The 18033-nt window shown below is 36.3% G+C and overlaps 1 long non-coding RNA gene across 1 annotated transcript in view; it reads right to left on the reverse strand.

Moving 5' to 3' along the window:
- Positions 1–337: 337 nt before the first annotated feature.
- LOC126017525 (uncharacterized) overlaps positions 338–18033 on the reverse strand; it is a 122766-nt gene continuing 105070 nt past the window's right edge. The window contains exon 2 of the long non-coding RNA XR_007498890.1: positions 338–461. This is a non-coding gene — a long non-coding RNA (uncharacterized LOC126017525). The remainder of the gene's footprint in view (positions 462–18033) is intronic.

Genomic DNA, 18033 nt, shown 5'->3' on the forward strand with positions numbered 1-18033 from the left:
CTAGAGTTGGTCTTATGCCAGGAAACTTCAGGGGTAGGGTCTCCTTGTATTTAGGCCAAGACTTTTCCTTGCCATGTCCCCCATATTTTGGTGGGCCTATGCAAACAATGACTGCCACTCTAACACCGTTTTTACTGTGCTCCTTTGACTCTTATCCTTAAAAAGAAAAACCCACGTTTGAGGTTAACTTAAACTAAGATGCATGTGCATGGAAATGTAAAAAAATACTATGCCTTCAATGTTTAAGGAGTTACATAAGTTTTATGGCTTTAGATTGCTTGATGTGCTGCTAAGAAATATTATGTATTACAATCTGGGGACTTGAGGGACAACGTAATTGTACATGGGTTCTGTTTTATTTTTCTTAATATTCTTTGGCTGAAAGTTCAAAGTTAAAATATCAGCAAGGGGATTTCTGATAATTCTGTTTATGGGTGATTGTCCTTCCACTGTAACTTTACCTTGTCCTCTTTCTTTGCATCTTTTTTCTCATAATTAAAAATAAAAAAATAAAAAAAAAGAATTGCTTGTGTCACAAAACAGACACAGGTTATTGATATATGTTGATGTTGACATGAGATAAAATGAAAATTGGACTTGGTGGGCCGGTTTGGTGGTGCAGAGATAGGGCACTTGCCTTGCATGCAGTTGACCTAGGACGGACCACAGTTCTATCCCCCAGAGCCCCATATGGTCCCCCAAGCCAGGAGCGATTTCTGAGCACATAGCCAGGACTAACCCCTGAGCATCACCTGGTATGGCCCCTCAAAAATTTGGACTTGGGTTCTCAGCTCTTCAGAAAACTAAACTCACTTATACATACTTCAGAAATTGTACTTCAGAGCAAAACACTGCCAGGTCTACACAATTTTTAAAGACAAGTTACCTAGTCTTGATTATTGTTGTGTAGGCCACACCTGGAATGTGCTCAGGGATTACTCCTGGTTTTGCTTTCAGGAATCACTCCGTACAGGCTTGGGAGAACCATATGAACCCAGTTAGCTTCAAGAAAAGCAAGTGCCCTACCCAATGTACTGGTACCATCCCAGCTTTTGATTATAAAATTAATCCTCCCACACTCTATCTTCATATATCTATCCATTGCCCCCTTCCCAGCACAAACCCCCCCTCTCTACCCATTATATGACCTTCTTAGCATTTATGGGCAACTGAGTCATGTTAGAGCACAAACTGTTGATGTCCAGTAGGCAAGAGCCACTAGTAGCGCCATGTCCCACAGTATACTCCAATGAAGCATATTTATTTCAATGATTTAGGTGCTTAGCCTATAGCCTAGGGCAATGTTTTTCAACCACTGTGCTGCAAGATATTGTCTGGTGTGCAGTGGGAAAAATTACAATTTCATCTGTAACATGCAACTTTGGCTCACAAATAGACCAAGCATTAGATTATTTCATAAAAAAAAGTAATTATAAAATAATTTTTTTTGTTTTTAGAATCCTATTCAAGAGAAATATTTTATATATAGTCAATATAGGCAGAGTTAAATTTTTTTAACATTTTTTTAATGGTGGTGTACCTCGTGATTTTTTTTTTTTTTCATGAAAAAAGTGTGCCTTTGCACAAAAAGGTTGAAAAACATTGGCCTAGGGCAAAGTTTCCTGGCATTGAACAAGGAAGTTAGATTAGATGGATTATATGGTTCTTAAAACCCAGTTTTTTCTACTTTTGAGAGCCAGCAATTTTATTCTGTCCTGTGAGGCTCCCCTGTGTTGTCCTTCCTCATTCATCCATAAGATGCTCTTCCCAATAATCTTGTCTTGGAAAGAGTTTTGGTGTCTTCTGAGTTTCTCAAAAGTGGTAGATTCTTTTAGACTGTATGGTACACACTTATACTTTAAGCACATGAATGAGACCTTTTTGGAAAGAAAGGGTTATGACCATTTTCTTGATACCAAGACACTAGCCAGTTCAGTAGGTGGAAAATCAATTAACAAATTGGGAAATGTTTGTAGGGGAGTCAAACTCTGCCACCCCAAAATGTATCTTTGGCAAAAAGTTAAGTTCATGGGTGAGGCACTGAAAGCAGGAAGGAGGTTACTTCTGAAAAAGCTATTTACATGTAAACTCACTGGAAGGGTATGAAGCTGCCAGCAGGTAGGATGGTCCTTGGCAATGTTTTAAAAACCAGTCATAAAACCAAGATAAAATCTGGAAAGGAATGTCCCGTCACCAGCACCTACATCCAAATTAAAGGGCCAACTCAAAACTTTCATAAAGGCCCAGTAAAGGATGATTCAACAGGAAGAAAGACCTTATTAGATGTTTGATTAGAAATCACCAGTCCTTTTTCCATGATCAAATCCTAATAAAGCAATCGAATTTGCTAACCAGGCCCAGGTTGGGAAGGAAGCAGTCTTGAAAAAGCTTGAGGTCAGGAATGAGTGCAGAGGATGGGACCCTAACTTACATGCAATTTAGTGAGTCAGTCCTTTACCCTTTTCTATGGTCCCCTGAGCACCATTAGGTTGAGTTACTCCAGGAGAAATTTCATTTTGGAGTCACTTATGCTATTTTACTCTGGACATAAAAATTACTTTAAAACTCACTTTATTTGGAGATCATCTGCATATCAATCTAGGTTGTATAAACCCTTTTAATTCTTCTCTTTCTCCCTCTCCCCCACTTCCTCTCTCTACCTCCTCTCTCTTCTCTCTCCCTGCTTTCTCTCTCCGCTTTCTTTACTGGTCTCTCCTCTCTAGTATTTCCTAAGTAAAATATTTTGGTTCATTGTTTTCTTGTGAATCCCTTCCTTTGTTCATTTGGTTTAGGGGCTGTATCATTTGGTTTAGGGGTTGTATCAGCTAGTACTCATGGCTCTGCTCAGCAGTCATTCCTGGTGGTGCTTAGGGTACTAAATGCAGTGGCAAGCTGAACAAACCAGGTTTGGCTTTGTGCACCTAATACCTATAACATTTCTTCAACCCTTCTGAAATACTTTAAGAAGAAAATTGACAGTTAAGCAGAAAAATATGGGTGCAAATAAATATCTATGCTGCGTAAGAGTTCCTGCAGATTTTCTTAGCCCTATTGTCCATAGGCATTCTGCTAATGAAGTCAAGTCAAGACTATAAGGACAGTGTTACTACAGCCTCTCTTCTGGCTACTTCCCTCTTCTGGACTCTCCAATCATACCTTGGGAAAAGGTGCCTCGTCCATTATTCTGGGGAAGATTTAATTTTCTGAAATTTTCAATAAAGAAGATAAGCCATAAATTTACCATGACTTGATGTCTATGTCTTCCACGATAATCTCCCTAACTGACCTTTCCTTTCTTCTCCCCAGTACCCTCTGTATTAGCCCATTATTTTAAATATGACCCACATACATGAATTACCCAATTTAGCTCACTCTTGCCTTCTGTGTACAGGAGGGATTTCTTTGTTCAAGATGCTTTTAAGCTTTCAAATACCAATGTTGTGTATATATATACATTGGGATACTACTTAACTATGTGAAACAATGAAATCTTGCAGTGGGCTGCAAAGTGAATAGAATCAGAAAGGAAAAAATAAACACCAGATGATTTCACTTATCAGGAGCCTGAAGAAACAAAGCAAGAGATAAGATAATTCCCCAATGGAAACAAACCAAAAATAAAAGTCTGTAAGATTGATTTAGGAGTAAAAAGTTGTTGAGAGGAGAATGTGTGGGGTGTAGGGAGTGGGGGAACTGAACATAATGAATGGTGCAGGGCCTTCACATTCTGCTGGTGGGTATGATATCGTAGCATTGGAAATATGAAATGATAATATTGGATGGGGTCAATAGCATGAGGGTAAGGGTCTGCCATGTGTGTTGTCAACTCCAGTCTAATCCCTGGCATTTCATATGGTCTTATAGGTAGCACTATCAGAGATTCTTGATCACAGAACTAGGAGTACAGTTTATTGTGACGTAAGTTCCCACCCCTCAGCACTGCTTAAAAACAAAACCAAGAAAGATTTAAAAAATGATATTGGAATTACTGTAGAAATTAAAACAGATTCTGTTTTTGTTTTTGTTTTTGGGCACTCAGGGATTACTTCTGGTTCTGTGCCCAGAAATCGCCGTTCCTTCCTAGCTTGGGGGACCATATTGAATGCTGGGATTTGAACCCCAGTCCATCTTGGGTTAGTTGTGTGCAATGCAAATGCTCTACCTCTGTGCTATTGCTCAGGCCTCTAGAACAGATTTTTAAAAATGATAATAAATATATTTATGCCAGCAATCTATTTGAGGGTCTTGCCTCTAAAGAACCCTACGTTTCCTTGAGTGCTTTTTTTGTTTTTGTTTTTGTTGCTGTTGTTTTGGGGCCACAGTTGTAGTGATCAGGGAATACTGCTGGCTCTGTGTTAAGGGATCACTCCTGTTGGTTCTTCTGGACCTCATGCAATGTCAGAATAGAATCAGGTTTTGCCATGAACACCTTGACTCTTTTAACCATTGTATCACCAGGTCCACAACTATGTCTTTGTCTTTCCTAAATAAATAACAGGAGGCTAAACTTTAGAAATTTAGAATTTTATTATGCTTTCAGACTAGTCCTCTCTTACCACCAAATGGAACTGCTCTAGCAGAAATATTTACATACTATAACATTAGCAGAGAGCACATGGACCTGCAAAGGTTCTGTGCAAACCTAAAAGTAATTTAAGGGCTATATAAATCTGAATATAAAAAAATAAAGATCTTTATTTTGGTGAAACTGAACCCAAAATTTAGCGTTTAATTATTAATATTAATAGAAAACTGTTTTCAAATGTATTCTGATTCTGCCATTCCATACAGATTTCTTATTATACTGTTATAGCAAATCTAAACTTTGAAACTTATAGGCTCTTTATGATATCAATTTTAAATGTTTATTTTTCATGTACTTATAGACAAATTTTAAAAATAAAGATTTAATATCTGGTGGTTATATTTTGGTATAATATTTTATCCTAAAATTTCATATATTTTATTATGTATGTTTAAAATACTATTCCCAAGTAGTTCCACAGGCTTTACTGAAAGGCACTGGTCCTTGTCACTAAAACTCATTAATATTTCTTGATAATATATAATGTGGCAACAGAGAGGAATTAAGTTCATTTTTTAGGGCAGGTATACAACTCTGACCCATGATAGAGTCTAATTAAAGGTACTAGGCCATGGAAAATCATAATAAGTAACCAGAATGAAGCAGCAGAAATCTCAATGGACTAATTTAAGTAGTGGCTTTTTTGCTTCCTCTACTTGTGTTGTGCAACTTAGAACTGACCTAGAAGTCCAGGGCGTAAGAACACCCAGACACAATGAACAAGTACGGATCCAGATGATTCTGGGAAGTAAATGACAGCCAAATGTTTGTTGTCAGTTAGATGTTTAATTGGATAGCAATTATTTGAGAACAGAAAACATTATTTGGTAATGCTGCTTACAGTGGAAAACTTGGCCCAGTTCTCACTTAAACTCAAAGTCCAGTGGATCATCCATCCATTGATTTCAAAGGAAATTTCATGCCCATATGACTTCAGTGGTATATTGAACTAAACAGAGGCATTTGAAAAAAATAAAAACAACAAGAGTAATTTAGGACACTATGTTTTATTTTCCGTAAGGCCACCATTTAAATTGTTGAGCAACACTGCAATTTGTTTACTTAGGACTTGATGGAAGTTTTAAGTGGTCTTGTATATATTTTTTTACACAAAACCTTTTGTAGATTCTCCAAAAGTCTCAGTGGGTCTACAACATACATGCTTAATTATGGCACATCACATCTCATAACATAATAACTGTTAAAAAATTGACTATCAGATCCAAAGTATGAAATAGAACTGAGTCTAAGCAGAGTAAAAGGGAACTATCAGCAAGATGTCTCTAAAATTGAAAGGCAAAGAGTGAGCAAGCCTGTGTACATGTGACTGCATATTTATTTTTCCAAGCCAAGAAGGAATATTTAAGAGGAACCCAGGAAGCAAGTGATAACAACAGTGGATTCTTAAGGCAGAGAAATTGCATCAGATTTATACAGCTTTTTGGGTTCCAGTTCTGGGTCGCAAACTATAATATGAATCTCCTTTTGACTTCTTGTAAAATTAGGCCTATCATGACCTTCAGAGGAAACAGGAAACTCGGAAAGTCAGTTAGAATTTGAAGCCTTCATTGGTTTTCCACCCTGTGGGGTTAGAATAAATAGTTAATTTGAAAAACTTCACTCTAGTGTCTTGATGAATCCAAGCTTTGTAGTTATAACAGAAACTGTTGAGCTACCCTAAATTATGCCAGTAATAAAATTTCTCTCTCATAGGTGATCGTATGGCCTGATCATCAAATTTAATTATCTCAAGCATATATAGAAGCCCTAAAATATTCACCAACTACCTGTGGTTGCTAAAAATCACTGGGGTTCTGTTTGGGATTTCCTCTGCACTAGTAGAAGAACTAGGATTACATAAATGAAGAGTATATACACCTCATTTGAAAAGCATGACATTACCCGAAGCTGGAAATGAAAGTTTAGCAGGATGGCACTTCATGTTCACAGTAGCTGTCAAAGTTGGCAGTTCCTTTAAAACATTTTGAGTTAAATAAATCACCTGAAAAATTGAACTCAGGTTCTTGTTCATAAATCCAGTATTGTAGAGGCTTTTAGGTCAGGTGACAGGACACCAACAAACCTAGGACACATTATTTGTTTTCAGAATTTTTTCCCCATTCATTTACAATTTAACTGACTATAATATGAATCAGATGTATATTTTCTAACCTTGAGAGTGACTGAAAACATTTATGTAAGAAGAAACACTATTGGGTAAGTACTTAAAAGTTGTGATTTTCAGAGTTTTAATTTCAAAAAATAAAAAGTAAATAAATAATGTAGAAAAAAAGGATATGCAAAGAGGAGGAGAAGAAAGAGAAGGGAATAAGCCACTGGATCATTTATTGGGAGAATACTTAGTGTTACTGAGGTCTGCCATATTAGCTAATTGAGAGAATTTTGGAAGGTAGTTGCAATTATATCAGTTAAATGTGATTTGGATAAATAACTTGAAGGCCATTTGAACTAACTCTAGATTTGCTTTATTAAATCCATAAAAAATTATTTTTGAAGTGTCTTCCAAGCAATGCTCTTAAATAGCTTCTCTCTGGACATTCCAGAGTGGAGGGCTGAAAAAAGGGGCCTGAGAATACTGTTCTGCTGGGATTCTATAGTGCCAGGAGCTACTTGTAGTTAGTGGTGCTAAGGTGCCATGTAGTAAAGATAAAGGGACCAGGTTACTATTATGCTATTTTCCCAGAAGCTACCACTTCTTTCTTTTACAGGCAATGCTGTAAGTTTTTTAGGTCTAAACTGATTAGTATTTCTTTTTGAAGATGAGCAAATATTCTGAATGGTTGTGGGATTAATCAGTTTATTGATTATCAAAGAAAAAAGAGAGAATGGACATAACAAGCCATACTAATTTTTCAATTTTATCTTATCACAGAGTACATTAAAGCCAATATATACTCTCTATATATACTCTACTTCCATCTATCTAGAAAGATATTGATAATTTAAAATAGAAACTTGTATTGCCAATATAGTTAAGTAAATCATTTCTCCAATGGTCATTTCATAGCAGTCTTTCTCCTTGCCTTTTTCATGTCATGAGATCTAACTTCCCTTAAGGTCCTGGCCTCCTTTACTATTTAAAATTCTTTTTATTTTTTAAAACTTAAATTCTTAATCTGACCAGACTGATATTTCTACTCAGATCCATAAAATTTCTTTTTATAATGCAGCTGTGTCTCTCACTAATATAAAAACCTCTTTCCTAGGAAATGTTTTTTATCCTGTCTCAATTTCATTGCAAGATTAGCTTTCAAGTTTATCACTTAAGAGGATAAATTTTTATTCAACACAGTTGACTTTCTGATGTATAAAATGATTGACAATCAATCTCTCTTTGCCTTTTCAGACCCATTCCTCTCCAACCTTCTCTTCCCTCTATTCTGTGTCCCAGCAGTTTGAAATGAAGAGACAGATAACATATACCAGAGTCCTTCACCTTTTGGTCTCAATTATATTTGGTCACTGATAATGGCAAAGAAGAGATCCTCAATGAGAAAAGAACACAGTTTGGTGGTGGCCATTCTCTTATGATGGTAGAGTAGACGTAAGGTTTCTCTTTTTCTTTATAGCTACAGACTTTACTGCTTTTCTATGAACCATTTCTCCCTTTGTGCCTTTAAGATAATAATCTCAAACCTTCATACTATTCATTGTTCCAGATCCTCCTTATCCCCGTTGTTTCTTTTTATACAATAAGATACTGTTTTGTTTGTTTGTTTGTTTGTTTCCAAGGAGGGATTCACTCCATGGTGCTTAGAGACTACTCAGGACTCTGCACTCTGGGTGGTCAGATGCCATGAGGTACCAGAGGGGTACCTTAATCTCTCTTGAGGTGGTTTCCTTTCAAGATGACCATCTTGTACTTCTTTTGTTTGTTTGTTTGTTTGTTTTTTTCTTTTGGGTCACATCTAGCAGTGCTCATGGTTTACTCCTGGCTCTATGCTCAGAAATAGCTCCTGACAGGCTCAGGGGACCATATGGGATGCCGGGATTCATACCACCGTCCTTCAGCATGCAAGACAAACCCCCCACCTCCATGCTATCTCTCCGGTCCCCATCTTGTTCTTCTATGTGCTCCCAGCCATGATGCTAAGACACTGGTGGAAGGCTCAATGCCCGACTTAGTGCTATCTGAATTGTGCTAGAATGACCCCAGGTGTCCGGCTGTCACTATTCTCACAAATTTTTAAAAGAAACATTAAGGAAGTATCTTTGAACTCTGTTTTTCAAATCTTCTGAACAATGAGTTGGAACCAATAGAGTAGGCTGTGTGTGGACTTCAGCAGTCTCAATATTGCTACTCAAGAAATGACAACTAATGTTCAGTTTGAGATGCAAATGTTAGTCTTTTTCTTTTCAATAAAAAGTATCATTAACTTAAAAATGATATCTGCATCATGTTCTTGCTATGAAAGTTTATTTTATCTATTACAAAATTCTAAATCTAAAGATTAAAGGATAAAAATCCTTACTTTAAAGTATTATAGGGTTCAAAGATAAAATATTAGTGTATAGGAAACTTTATTCAATAGAACTATTTACATTGGAATTTTATTGAACCAAACTTTGTCTTTCAAAATTTCTTCAACATTATTTCTTCCTGAAAAATGAAGCTTAAACAAAAATTATCCAGAAATCCTTATGTTCTTCAGAAAGCAGAGCCAGGAGTAACTTGGCAATTTCTTTTTTTTTGTTTTTTTTTTTTTTGTTTTTTTTGGGCCACACCCGGCGGTGCTCAGGGGTCACTCCTGGCTGTCTGCTCAGAAATAGCTCCTGGCAGGCACGGGGACCATATGGGACACCGGGATTCGAACCAACCACCTTTGGTCCTGAATCGGCTGCTTGCAAGGCAAATGCTGCTGTGCTATCTCTCTGGGCCTGGCAATTTCTTAATAATTACATTTGTTCTATTATAGAATAATGTACAGAACATCATAATTCATTAATAAGAAAGGATCTTAATAAATATTCTTACCCATTAATTTAAATAGAGAAGATATTTAAGTAATGCTAATTGTATTAAAATATTTTCCCATAGTAATTCACCTTGAAATTTTAGAGGTTAAAGCCTCATTTCTCTGAGAAGCTTACAATGTTTTTTTTTTGGTTTTAATCACAGAGTAAATGAACCAAAGTTGATCTCTCTCCTTGTCTAGGATATTTTTTTCATTTTATTTCATTTGTTCTTATGTATCATGTTACTCAGCTGTTCTGTTTTTTCTTTGAGTCTTTGCCTTCTAGATTTAAATTCTCAGGTGTTAATCATCATGTAGCTCTTTCTTCTACCTCTCTCATCTTTCCATTTTGTTAATTCATGCAGATTCATGAATTTGGACAATGGTGCAGTTATTGACCAAAAAGGGCAATTTTTAATTTCCAGTATTATACATCACTTAACAGTATGATGTCTAATGTAATGACATATTTAGCACTATGGATGTGAATCAAATTCTTTATGTAAAGGCCTTGATATTCATTATGTCTGATAGTTCTCAATAACTAGATTTCACATTGAATTTATTGCTATTTACTTTACCATTCATTTTTGTTTATCAGTTCATTTGGGAAATATCAGTTGTATAACCTTGAAAAAGAGTGTGGAATATTTCTGGCTGAGAGTAAAAAGAGAAATCTCATGGGAAAGTAAATCCTCACATGAGTGTCAGCTGGATTCTGGATAGTGAAAAAAATTCAGATTATTTGGATAAGCTCTGTATGAGCAGATAACATTTTTTTGAAGATCATTTGAACTAGCTCTGAACTTACAAGCAACTATGGTTCATCTATTACTGGGTACCCACAAAGCTAATGCATTCATCTATCCTAAGTTCATAGAATATCTTGTTGCACTACATTCAAACAGTTGCAGTTTTGAATGTGGACTTCAAAGTCCCTTCCAGTTATAGAATGATAAGAGCAAAGTATACTCTGGAAAGTTATTCTGTGGACTGTATTCTATTTCAAAGCTACTTTTTTCTACTATATTACTCCCTTTACTGGCTGGATCTTAAAGGAGAATTGAGCTAATTCAATGGATAGTTTGCAATTTTTCCTAAGACGTGTACAATAGAGATATACATACACATATGATCACATATATGCATATGCTATATTTATATTGTATTAGTTTGAGGGCCACATCCAGCAGTGCTCAGGGGTTACTTCTGTCTCTGAACACAGAAATTACTTCTAATAAGCTCAGGGACCATTTTAGTATGCCAGGGAACAAACCCGGGTTGGCCACATGCAGGCATATGCCCTATCTGGTGTGCTATTACTTGGGCCCAATCTATAGTTATATTTTTTTAATTTTTTTCTCTTTATTTGAATATCTTGATTACATAAATGATTGTGATAATGTTTCAGTCATATAAAGAACACCCCTCTTCACCAGTGCAACATTCCCGCCACCAAAGTCCCAAATCTCCCTCCATCCCACCCCACCCCCACCTGTACTCCAGACAGGCTTTCCAGTTCCCTCATTCATTCACTTGATTATGGTAATTCTCAGTGTAGATATTTCTATAACTGTGCTCACCACTCTTTGTGGTGAGCTTCATGGAGTGAGCTGGTGTTCCAGCTCTCCTCTAATTGTCTCTGAGGATTGTTACAAAAATGACTTTTATTTTTCTTAAAACCCATAGATGAGTGAGACTATTCTGCGTCTCTCTCTCTCCCTCTGACTTATTTCACTGAGCATGATAGATTCCATGTACATCCATATATAGGATGTACATGGATGTATAGGATTCACCCAACATCCTTCAGATAAGGGGCTAATATCCAAAATATACAGGGCACTGACAGAGCTTTACAAAAAAAAACATCTAATCCCATCAAAAAATATAGTTATATTTTTAAGTAAGACGTGTAATCAAAGCAATAGTGCAGTGGTGCTTGTTTTGCCTCTAGCTGACCTAAATCAGATCCTGGCCCCCACAAGCATAGTCTCTGTAGTGATCCCTAAGCATAGAGCCAGAAGTACGTCCTGAAAAGCACTGGATATGGCCCCCAGAAAAAAAAAATGTTAAGTCTTTATTTTGATTTAAAACATTTTTGTCGTTGTTGTTGTTGATGTTATTTTTGGCCACACCCGGTGACTCACAAGGGTTACTCCTGGCTCTGTGCTCAGAAATCACTCCTAGCTTGGGGGACCATATGGGAAACCAGGGGATTGAACAGTAGTCCACCCTAATCTAGCGCTTGCGAGGCAGACGCCTTACTTCTAGAGCCAGCTCCCGTCCCTTGATTTAAATTTTTTACTTATTTTGCCTTCTAAGCAGTATACAGGATCTTTATGGGAGATATATTCAGGAATGTTCAGAGGCTTGGTGCTCTTCACTGGGAAAGAATGTGGTGCTGGGAATTGAACTCGGGTCTCCTACACGTAAAGCATGATGTCCAGTGGATTATGTTAACTTTCTGAGTCAAGAAGTTCAGACTCTTTCGTTATTATTTGTTTGTTGTTTTTGGGGTGGGCGAAGTGGTAGACATGAAAACCAGGTGCTCGACTGCTGACCCACATTCCAGCCACCTCCCCTGCACAAACGGTACAATAATTTTTTAGCATATCTCTGTACTTCCTATGGATTCTAAAAGAAGAAATAAATTACAACACTATGAGAGATTTTAGAGTCCAGATTCTGCTTCAGTTTTTTTTTTCTCTTGATGAAATAGGCCCTGCAATAAGTCTGCAGAGTCTTGCAACTGAGTAGCGATGGCTGTCTTTGCTTAGTTCACATTTCAACACTGCATCAGTTTGGATCATTTACTTCATCTCCACATCTGCAAAAATCTTTTTTCTCATTTGTCAATCACTCTTTTCTCACTTGTCAATGAAATCCTAGTCTATTTTATAATCTTTGGGTCTCATATGAAAATATTCTTTCTAGTGGAACATGAATATCAAGATTGTATTGAATGGTTTAGAATAAAATTTCTCATCCAGAGTTGTATAGTCCTCCAATGGACCGCAAAATATTCTAAAGATAGCATAAATAAAAATAACATATGTAGGATGCTAAGCAGAAGACTAGGGGATTCCTGGTAGGAAGGGTGGGTGCATTAGGAAAGGAACAGAAAGGAAAATCTTAAAAGGGGAGCTATAGTTGGAAAGTAGGTAAGAAACATTGGATTAGAGTAATGCTTATCAAACTTTGTCATGAATCAAAGTTACCTCAAAACTTGTGAAAGTGCAGAAGGTTGTATTTTACCCTCTTGTATTCATTTCCTATTGTTGCTATAGCAATTAGCAAAAAGGTATTGACTTGCAACATAATAAAATCCCTACTTTTGATGATGGAGTTGAAAAATCCAAGTGTAAAAAAAAAGAAAAAGAAAAATTCAAGGGTAGGCAGTATTATATTTATACTGGAGGGGAAAATCCATTTTCTCATCTTTCTTATTTTCTTCTTTCTTCTTTTCTTATTTTCACTCAGTCCTCTGTTTCTGTTGTCATATCCTCTTTCATTCTGATCCTGCTACTATGCTCTTATCATAATTACAGGATTATATTAGTACAATCTAGATAACCCAGGGTAAATTTTCTTGTCAATATCTTGAACTTAATTACAACTGCAAAGTCTCTTTTTGCAGTATTTGCAGGCTCCAAGGATTAGGGTGTGGGCATTATGGGAAGCCATTAACTCCTATCTCCCAAAGGATGGGATTCTAGCAACCTCCTGCTTGATACTTCTGTTGCTAGTCTGGGAACTATAAACAGAGAACTACAGTTGAGATTGGTCAGAGGATAGTGCCTTCTAAATCACGCACTCTCCCTGGTGATATAACCTGCAAAATGCCAGTTTATTTCTCTGAACTTTCTTTACACATCAAGTCAATTGTCAATTTGCTCTGATTGATAGAAAACACTAAAGATTATTCCTCATGTTATATATAAAAGCATAAGCCCATAATAATAAAAAAAGAGCATCCCTTCGAAATCTATGGACTGGGGCTGAAGAGATAGCACAGAGGCAGGGCATTTACCTTGCAAATGACCTGGAACGGACCCAGGTAGAAGCCCTGGAATTCCATATGCCCCCGCCCCCAACACCCGGAGCCTATCAGGAGTGATTTCGGAGCACAGAGCCAGGAGTAAACTCCTGAGCACCTCCGGTGTGGCTCAAAAACCAAAAACACAAAAACAAACAAACAAACAAAAATCTATGAGACATGACAGGCTAGATCTGGCACAGAAGGTAGGATGAATTCTGTTATGTCCAATAAGGGTAGAGAAAAGTCAAGAACCTCATGTTGAATGTAGAGATGAAAAACAATATTTGGACAGAACAGAAAGTTACAGACATTGTGCTTATTTATCTTCTTTAAACAAGGGTTGAATCAGAGGCATGTAATTGAGGTATTTTTTTCTTTAATCCATTAAACAAAATAAATCATGTGTCAAAGCAGCAAAAAATATATATATATATAGTTTGTGTCAGCCAAAAAGATTTTAATATCAAAATTAATATAAGGTAGTCTAATATACTTATAATATGCTTATTCATACAGGAATTATGCCCCAGACATATTTTCACTTTTATTTAAACAAAATATCATATATTTCTATTTTTAGAAAGTAAGCATCGAAAGTAATTATGAGGATTTGTTCTTGTGAAGTATAAAAATATTAAATAGTTGCAGAACACTTTATTTACTTGACCTCCCAGAAAATCCTTGATAGCAATTAATTGATCATGTAGGTTTTAGAGAACAGGAAGTCATCAATTATAAAATATATGCTAAATCAATTTAAACTCGAAGTAAAGCAATTATGTACTCACATGTGGTACCAGGGATTGAAGTTTCATTAACTGCATGCAATGCAAATGCCCTATCAGCTGCTTGATATCTCCAGATTGACAAGTTAGTTTTTAAGTAAGGGAAGCAAATGTATGAACTGTAAGTGAAATGACTGTAAGGCTGGAAATAGATTCGAGTTTTATACTTTATCATGAAATATACTCTTATTTACTAGAGAGAGATTATTTTTCATTGTTTTGGGGTCACATCCAGTGTACGCAGGGGTTACTTCTCATTCTGTGTGCAGGGATATCTCCTCTCAACAGAGAACAAGTCTGTGTTGGCTACATGCAAGACAAGTGCATCAACCACTGTACTGACTTTCTGGCTCTAAAGAACATTTTTTAAAAGGTAGTCTTTAAACTTTCTAAACTCTAGTTTTCTCTGAAATAATGAGAATTTGAATAAATAAAAATTTCATTTACACTTTAAAACCATGAATACCCATGTTTGGCTTGATAACCCATAAACCCAGAGAGCTATTAGTTTTTTTCCGGTTGTAAGGGTGTACAATGTTTACTTCTTTTAATAAGTTGAAGTAAATGGTTCCTTGAAAATCTCTTTGAGACAATTTTTTAACAGTGAAGCCTTTGATGAAGCACATTTCTGAGGCAACAAAAAGGAGAATAATCCTAAAGATAAAGCAGAACTCCCTTTAGACATATAGTTGTGTCATCAGTGTTAGATACAACTTAAATCTGAGTTCCATTATATTATCTTATATTTAATGATTTGGACAAAGAACAAAACCAGGATATTTCTAGCAAATATCTAAAGTAAAGAAAAATTCTACTGCAAATCTAAAGTATCATCCTGGAAGTATGACAAATTTTCAGAAAATTTCCAGGAACAAATGTGTTCTTGCAGACAGTCTCATGTGCCTTTTAAAATATATAAAAGTGGTGAGTTGTCCTTAGAACATCTGAATCATAAAAGGAGATAAATCTCAATAACTTCTAACTGGCTTTATTCACAGTTCATTTTCCCTCAAATCCATTTCAAAGTTGATATAGAACAGGTTACTTTGGAAATACCTCTTTCAGGCTTGTTTTGTATCTACCAATCATTTCTTCTTCCAATTTTACACTAAATGACTAAAACATGTGCAAGTTTAATTAGTATATTGTTATTTATGGCGATAAAACAATTCTTATAAGCCACTTACTAAAATATATCCACACATATCTAAAATATTTTTATTGCTTAATTAATTCTAATATAGACATTCTAATAGACTAAACAATTTTGGTCTAGGATTAGAAATGTTAGTAGCTATTAAAACTGCCATAGCAATCATTTGGGGTTTTTTTCTAATTTAGATATATTAATTTTCACTATTACTACTTGAGTTTGCCTTAATTGATTATTAATTGATTATTGATCATATGTAAGCAATAACACTGACACAATAGTTACTTTTATTTCACATTTCTTTCTTTTAAGATGAAGGTCTTGTCACAAAGTCATTAATGTTTTCTTGCCTATTTTATGTGATTTAGCTATTTGTTGTAATCACATAATTTCATGTGCTTTCTAGTATATATAGTGGACCTCTTTTAAATAAATTATGATCACATTCTTATTTGTTGAGATTAGTGGTATATAAAAGAGTCCCTTTAGCATTTTTATATTAGGGGTCACTAAATCGATGGGAAAAAAAATCAATATGCTCACTCCACAGGGACTTTATGTTACATTGATGAATCATGAAAATACTAGCTCACAATGCATCACATGTAAAAGACTTGTATTAACATGATAGTTTTTTCTTTCAATTTTTGGTTGTTAAGCTACACCCGGTAACACTCAGGGATTACTCCTGGCTATACACTCAGAAATCGCTCCTGGCTCAGGGGAGGGGGGGTCATATGGAACGCTAGGGATTGAATCCAGGTCCATCCTGGGTTGATGGTGTGCGAGGCAAATGCCCTACTACTGTGCTATCACACTGGCCCCAACATGACAGTTTTTAGTGAAAAGAACAAGGTTGGGAAGTTTTACTCTAAACACAATTTAAATATCCTGAAAAAAAAAATGCTCTTTAGTGGGTTGTTCTTAAGATGCCTTGGTCATCATAGGGCCAGAGAGGTAGCACGGTGGTATGGTATTTGCCTTGCATGCTACTGGTCCAGAAGGATGGTGGTTCGAATCCCAGCATCCCATATGGTCCCCCCGGAGCCTGCCAGCAGCGATTTCTGCCAGCAGAGCCAGGAGTAACCCCTGAGCGTCTCTGAGTGTGACCCAAAATCCAAACACAAACAAAAATGTCCTAGTCATCATTTATTACTTCATAACACTACAAATCCTTGTTTTTAGCTTCCTGCTAGAAATTCACACATGTATTTCCACAATCACTGTCTATTGACTGATATAACTATATGTAAAAACTTTCATTAGGACATGAAAAGAGCATGAGTGAGACAGTTGACATGAAGTCTATGGGGCTTCATTTTCTCGTTCAGAGACTATAATCCAAACACTATAAAATTATTAGCAAAAAATCTTCAAGGTATATTTCTTGTATTCTGTGGAAAGAACAAGCTTTCAGTGGAAAAGCTTCAAGAATGAACAAACTTAATAAGTGACAGCCTTTGCTTCAAATGCACTATGTGTGTAAATGTATGATTCAAACTAAAAGGGATGCTGGCAGAAGTTTAAGCTCCCATACCCACAAAGTGACAGATAGCTTGACTTTGCAGTTTATAGCTCTAAAACTCTGTCCTCTGACTGGTTCTTTTGAATTCGGATGAACTGAGTATAACGTATCAATACTTTACAATAATTGTGGTAACTTACACAGTGTCTGGTAAATAGTCACTTCACTTGTCCTCATAATATCTATGTAAAGTATATGAGTGACCTTTAGACAATGGTGAGGTTCAGGGCACTCACCCCTGTGCAGTTGAAAAACTTAGGTTTAATTCTTGAGTCCCCACAGAACTGAATTTAGTACACTGCTGTTCAGTAGAAGCTTTGCCATGTCATCATTGTTTAACTACCCATATTCTTTTTTTGTTGTTGTTTTTGTTTTTGTTTTTGGGCCACACCCGGCAGTACTCAGGGGTTACTCCTGGCTATCTGCTCAGAAATAGCTCCTGGCAGGCACAGGGAACCATATGGGACACCAGGATTCGAACCAACCACCTTTGGTCCTGAATCGGCTGCTTGCAAGGCAAACGCCGCTGTGCTATCTCTCTGGGCCCTATTACCCATATTCTGTGTAGCAAATAAAGTATAAAAATTGTGGGTTTTCAGGACAAAGAAGAAGTCTGTCTCTTCTATTGAAACAGACTTTCTGAAGCTACCTTAAATTCATGTTTATCTCAACGAAAACAATATTTTTTCAGCAATAAGCAAAGTTTAATTGGATGTAAAGAACAGAAGAGAGGGCAAAGTGAATATTGCAGTCATCATATGATTCTAGTGTACCTCCTCAAACCCCAAACTAATGATCCTTTAAAATAAACTCTGGAAGACCTCCTCTAAGTTCCTTACAGAGGGACAAATAACTTCATTTCTTGAGAAGTGAAAAGGCTATTTGGGCTTTTAGTTTGTTAATTTACATATTTGGGGCATACTGTTTTTAGCCTCTTGATCTCATTTAAATAGGTTTCTGGGCATTA

This window comes from Suncus etruscus, chromosome 9 (genome assembly GCF_024139225.1).
Source record: "Suncus etruscus isolate mSunEtr1 chromosome 9, mSunEtr1.pri.cur, whole genome shotgun sequence".
NCBI classification, from domain to species: domain Eukaryota; kingdom Metazoa; phylum Chordata; class Mammalia; order Eulipotyphla; family Soricidae; genus Suncus; species Suncus etruscus.